The sequence below is a fragment of the Entelurus aequoreus genome, linkage group LG14, assembly GCF_033978785.1.
Source record: "Entelurus aequoreus isolate RoL-2023_Sb linkage group LG14, RoL_Eaeq_v1.1, whole genome shotgun sequence".
Lineage (NCBI taxonomy): Eukaryota > Metazoa > Chordata > Actinopteri > Syngnathiformes > Syngnathidae > Entelurus > Entelurus aequoreus.
In genome coordinates, this window is record NC_084744.1 from 55180541 (window position 1) to 55187244 (window position 6704).

At 46.2% G+C, this 6704-nt stretch overlaps 1 pseudogene; it reads right to left on the reverse strand.

The window, feature by feature from the left end:
• Positions 1-341: 341 nt before the first annotated feature.
• The window catches only part of LOC133665064 (metabotropic glycine receptor-like), a 118043-nt pseudogene continuing 111680 nt past the window's right edge, over positions 342-6704 (reverse strand).

Genomic DNA, 6704 nt, shown 5'->3' on the forward strand with positions numbered 1-6704 from the left:
ATATATATGTATATATACATACATATATATATATGGTCATACATATGTATATATAAAAATATATGTATATATATACATATATACAATTATATATATATACATACATATATGCATATATACATATATATATATACATACATATACTGTGTATACATATACATATATGCATATATACATATATATATATATACATACATATACTGTATATACATATATTTACATACATATATATGCACATATATGTACATATATAGATATATACATACATATATATGTATATATACATACATATATATGCACATATATAGATATATACACATGTATGTATGTATGTATGCCTGCCTGTTTGTGCATTGTCAGTGTTGAATATATCATAACGAGCTCCCACTGGACCTATCGAGGGGGGGAGGGGTCATACGTCAATATTCCAGTAAGGGGCAGACCTGCTGGTAAACAAGAGTAAGATTCAAGTTCCTTCTGGTAAAAAACAAAACAAAAAAAAGTGTGGTTTAAAAAGACGACGACGTGTGCGAGCTAAAAAAGTGCCGACGAGCAATAAAAGTGACTTGACGTAGCAGAAAAACGACACATCTTGGATCGACCGACATCTTCTTCCATATTATTTCCTTCGAAGGGGAAATAGGGGAGAAAAAACAACCCAGGCCTGCATTTGCATAATCCCGAGTTTAGTTCAAAACTTCCAACCGACATTTTTGCAGCCAATTTCCTAAAAACAGGAGGAACTTGGACCATGTAAACACATTGGCAGGTCCTTGCATTGACATTTTAACCCTGCTAGCAAACATAGAACATTAGGGTCCAAACTAGTCATTTACATAACTGAGGTGTTCCTCAAGGCACCCCTTCAAGTCCTCTCCTTTTTTGGCAGTTATTTTTCCTAATGTGACTCATGTCACTAAGATTGTTTACTTCCGATACAGTCAGTAGTTTGTAGTTGTACCACTGGTGTTCCTCAAGGTTCAATCTGAGGTCCTCTCTTTTTCTCCCTTTGTGCTATTCAACGAGTTCAGGTAAAACAAAAAACTTGTGATGGACTCACATTTTTGCAGCAGATTCTTAAAAAAACATTGGAGTGCTGTCATAGAGATGATCTTTGACTAGGATTTTCACAGAAGGTCCTTAAAAAGACACTTAAAATAAGACTTAAGGGAGAAGTACGGTCCTCAGTTTTCTGAAAATGTAGGTCTGTTTGATCTTCGGGCACCACACGGTTCGATTTGATTCTTAAAGGTAACGATTCGATTCAGAATCGATTCTCGATTCAAAATCAATACTTTGTTAAAAACATTGGGTGTCGGTTCTATGATTAAGTACAAAACCCAAAACCGGTGAAGTTGGCACGTTGTGTAAATGGTAAATAAAAACAGAATACAATGATTTGCAAATCCTTTCCAACTTATATTCAATTGAATGGACCGCAAAGACAAGATATTTAACGTTCGAACTGGTAAACTTTGTTATTTTTTGCAAATATTAGCTCATTTGGAATTTAATGCCTGCGACATGTTTCAAAAAAGCTGGCACAAGTGGCAAAAAAGACTGAGAAAGTTGAGGAATGCTCATCAAACACTTATTTGGAACATCCCACAGGTGAACAAGGCTAATTGGGAACTGGTGGGTGCCATGATTGGGTATAAAAGCAGCTTCCATGAAATGTTCAGTCGTTCACAAACAAGGGCGGGGCGAGGGTCACCCCTTTGTCAACAAATGCGTGAGCAAATTGTTTAAGAACAACATTTCTCAACAAGCTACTGCAAGGAATTTAGGGATTTCGCCATCTACGGTCCGTAATATCATCAAAAGGTTCAGAGAATCTGGAGAAATCACTGCACGTAAGCGGCAAGGCTGAAAACCAACATTGAACGCCCGTGACCTTGGATCCCTCAGGCAGTACTGCATTAAAAAGCGACATCAGCGTGTAAATGATATCACCACAAGGGCTCATGAACACTTCAGAAAATCACTGTCAGTAACTACGACCGCTACATCTGTAAGTGCAAGTTAAAACTCTCCTATGCAAAGCCAAAGCCATTTATCAACAACACCCAGAAACGCCGCCGGCTTCGCTGGGCCCGAGCTCATCTCAAATGGACTGATGCAAAGTGAAAAAGTGTTCTGTGGTCTGACGAGTCCACATTTCAAATTTTTCTTGGAAACTGTGGACGTGGTGTCCTCCGGACCAAAGAGGAAAAGAACCATCCGGACTGTTATAGGCGCAAAGTGTAAAAGCCAGCATGTGTGATGGTATGGGGGTGTATTAGTGCCCAAGACATGGGTAACTTACACGTCTGTGAAGGCGCCATTAATGCTGAAAGGTACATACAGGTTTTGGAGCAACATATGTTGCCATCCAAGCAACGTAATCATGGACGCCCCTGCTTATTTCAGCAAGACAATGCCAAGCCACGTGTTACAACAGCGTGGCTTCGTAGTAAAAGAGTGCGGGTACTAGACTGGCCTGCCTGTAGTCCAGACCTGTCTCTGTGTGGCACATTATGAAGCCTAAAATACCACAACGGAGACCCCCGGACTGTTGAACAACTTAAGCTGTACATCAAGCAAGAATGGGAAAGAATTCCACCTGAAAAGCTTCAAAAATCGGGTCTCGTCAGTTCCCAAACGTTTACTGAGTGTTGTTAAAAGGAAAGGCCATGTAACACAGTGGTAAAAATGCCCCTGTGCCAACTTTTTTGCAATGTGTTGCTGCCATTAAATTCTAAGTCAACGATTATTTGCCAAAAAAAACTAACAAGTTTCTCAGTTCGAACATTAAAAATGACTAGAAAGAACAGACTAAGAATCGTTACAAATAAGAATCGCTATTCTTCCGAGAATCGACGGTTTTGACACCCCTTTGAAAATGGCCTCCGAAACAATTTGGTGGAATATCCCTGGCATAATTGTGAAGATCCTCCATGATTCAAGTCCCTTCGGCTTGTATTGCTTCTCAACACACCGACTTGTGTTGAATGATCACTGATTGTGCCTTGACTCTGTCATTGACTTTTCTAAGTACAGAAAAAGATCAAAGGATTGAGTGTTTGGCAATGGGGATGAGTTTGAAAATGTGTGGGGGAAATTTTTTTTTGCCACGTTCTTCCTCAAAAGTGCAGAAGTAGGACTGACAGATTGTTTTCATTCATGCAGCGTTCTTGCTTTTGAGGCTGCTCATGAGTCAGTAGAAAAGACCGGTCATCCATCATGCTCTTTCCCCGCGGTCTGGGTCCTCAAAGTCCCAGGGACAGACATCGGCCATTTTTGGAGCGCCAACAACTGCAGGTTTGTGACTGCGCTCGTTCTTCCTGTCGGTGGAGGTGTGTTTGGTTTCCGTCTCCCTCGAGGGGACCTCCGCCTTCCTGACCACCATCCCCTCAGGGTCTCTGCTGGAGCTCCTCCGCCGCTCGGAGACGGGCCCGGTGCACTCCGACGACTGGCTGACGCGCCTTCGCTCTGACGTGGGCTTGCTGGAGGAGCTCCGTCTCTCCCGGGGTTTCTCCCGGCCTTTCTCCTTCTCTGCTTTGTGGGCGGACGAGCAGGAACCTTTCCGCTTCTTCTTGTGCGTGGAGGGACTGCCGCAGGACTTCTCCTGCTTGGGCGAGGGCGGGCTGCTGTAATCCCAAGGACAGATCTCCACCATTAAGGTGGGAGGCTGCAGAAGGCTTCCGGTGGACTTGGAGTGGTCCGAGTGGAGGGCCTTGGGCTTCCCGTCAGTCGGGGTGACGCTTTTCTTCCGCCGGATTCGGTCTGGCGAAATACAGTCTGAGACCCCCTCCAGCATGGGCTGCTCCTCGAACTCCCAGGGGGACACATCTGGCCTGAGAGGCAGAGGCGACCTGGGTGCACGGGTTTTCCGTATCTCCTCCCTGTCCCCTCCTCTATCTTTGGAACGCCGCCTGTTAGAAGGCGACTGTCCAGTTTTCGGTCTCTGCTGAGATCGACTACATTTGCTGACGCCAGAGCCGCTACTTCCTCTACGGCCCGCATTGGCTTCCTCCGGGGCGATGGACACATGCTTCTGGGTCCTGACTTCGGAGGGCGTCTGCGGCTCCTCCATCTCCCAGGGGCCAACTTCAGACACGTCGTAGAGGTTCCTGCCCGTCTCAGAACAAATGGACGGCTGGCTGCCGCTCACCTGTTGGAGTTCAGCAAAGACAAACATAATTGAGATTCAGAAATCCTCAGTCATGAAAAACAACTATTGCGTGCAGTGGGTTTGGTCTTAGGCATGTCCTCTATTCTGTAGACCGAGGACAGCAGCTGTGTGAGTGGGACAGTCAAAGTTGCATCAGATGTGAAGGATGACATTAAATGTCTACGTGGGACAGTATTGATATTTAAGAATTACTCATCCTCTGCTCAAAAGACCTAACCTCAAACCTGACCTCATGGTAATCTACTGAGCTTTATCTTGAAAATCCTCAAAAAAAACTGTTGCACAGCAGCTAAAAGAACACTTAGCATCTAACGATCTTTGTGAACCCTTCAAGAGGATCCCCTGCTGGCCCCACTGTGGACTGGACTCTCCCATTACTAACCGTATCCACTCGGCATCCATTGCACCGGTCACCCAAGGGTTTCACGTCGTTCCCATTGGGTTCACTTTTTTCTTGCCCTGATGTGGCAAGGATGTGGTTGTGGCTTGTGCAGCCCTTTGAGACATTTGTGATTAAGGGCCATATAAATAAACTTTGACTGATTGATCTTGCCCCAAGTGGAGGAGTTCAAGTACCTCGGAGTCTTGTTTACGAGTGAGGGAAGAGTGGATCGTGAGATCGACAGGCGGCGTCTTCAGTAATGTGGACGCTGTATCGATCCGTTGTGGTGAAGAAGGAGCTGAGCCGGAAGGCAAAGCTCTCAATTTACCGGTCAATCTACGTTCCCATCCTCACCTATGGTCATGAGCTTTGGGTTATGACCGAAAGGACAAGATTACGGGTACAAGCGGCCGAAATGAGTTTCCTCCGCCGGGTAGCGGGACTCTCCCTTAGAGATAGGGTGAGAAGCTCTGTCATCCGGGAGGAGCTCAAAGTAAAGCCGCTGCTCCTGCACATCGAGAGGAGCCAGGTGAGGTGGTTCGGGCATCTGGTCATGATGCCACCCGAACGCCTCCCTAGGGAGGTGTTTCGGGCACGTCCGACCGGTAGGAGGCCACGGGGAAGACCCAGGACACGTTGGGAAGACTATGACTCCCGGCTGGCCTGGGAACGCTTCGGGATCCCCCGGGAGGAGTTTTTTTCAGAGTAGTAAATGTACATTTACTTTAAGTGGTTCATTTGCATAGAGACACGCCCCTTTCAACCGGTCACAGGATCGTGGTTACCAGCAAGCAGTAAAGAAGTCTGGATATCGGGTAAAACTGTGGACCGTGGACTAGATGTGAGGTGAGAATGATCCCTGATCTGAAAGGTACCTGCTGCTTCATGATGCCCATCTTCAAGGGTGTCTTGGAATACTCCACCGATTGGCTGATGATCATTTTGGGATAATGTTCAGGTGTTTCATCCACCTCCGACAGCACTCCCTCCTGGCACTTCAGACCTCTCTTGCCGGCGTCCTCCGCGCTCTGCGTCTTGTTGGCGAGGCCCGGCATCTTGTCCTTGGCGCTGGCGATCACGCTGAGGGACTTCTGCATGATGGACGTCCGCAGCTGCACCGGCCTCTTCTCGTGCGTCAGGTTGTGAACGCTGGCCGATTTCCAGAAGAGCGGCACCGACTCGGCGGACTCGGCCGGCTCCAGCTTCGACGGCGGGGCGGCCGGTTCCAGCTGCTTCTTGGAGTGTTTGCGGCCGATGAGGGAACCCAGGAGAGAGCCTTCCCCGGCAACTCCCACCGGAGTCAATTTGTCTCCTGCTGTGGAGCCGCTTTGGCTTTCCTGGTCGGGGTCACAGACGTGGTCATAGCTCAGCGACTTCTGCAAGCCCATCACGTTGTTCTTCAGGGAGTCTTCCCGGGCTTTTCCTACAGGAAGAATACAAGTCGGAACAAAAAGCATTTGTGATGAATCTCCCTGCCAATGCAAGATGACATTTTATTTATAGGCTGATGTATGAGCAATAGATTTTGGACGTCTCCCGGGCTCAGTCCAGACTTAAACATCTTGACAAGTATTGGATTTGTGTGAAGTCTAAGTGAATTTCATCAACAGGAAGTCTCTGTGTCTCCGCTTCACTCCCAACATGGAGCTTCAGAGACGTGTTCACACAACTTTTACAACTCACTTGTTTGACCAGACCGGACTGCAACATTGTTCGAATAAGGGTAAGTATGTCAAGCTTGTGTGCTTAGCTGTTGTGTAGCTGCTAGCTACTAGTAGCCTATAGCGTAGCATGTTTACCTTTCGCAAAATATATTTTTTGGAGGACTTTTAGATCAGTTTTGGGCCGCGAGCGCCCACTAGAGGGCTGCCAAAAAAAATTATGTTTCCCAGCTGTCGGGGCAAATGGTCCTCAGCGGTACTCAGTTGTAATACACTTTTCCAACACTTGTGGCAGTAATGGCAATATCAAACAGAACAATTTTGGAGCTCAAGTTATAGAGACGTTTCTTAAGCACAAAAATTATGACTAAAGTAAATTTGTACTTAAATTTTTTTGACTGCATAATATAGATCGGTAGGTTGGAGTTCAAATCCCAGCCGAGTCATACCAAAGACTATAAAAATGGGACCCGTTTCCCTCCCTGCT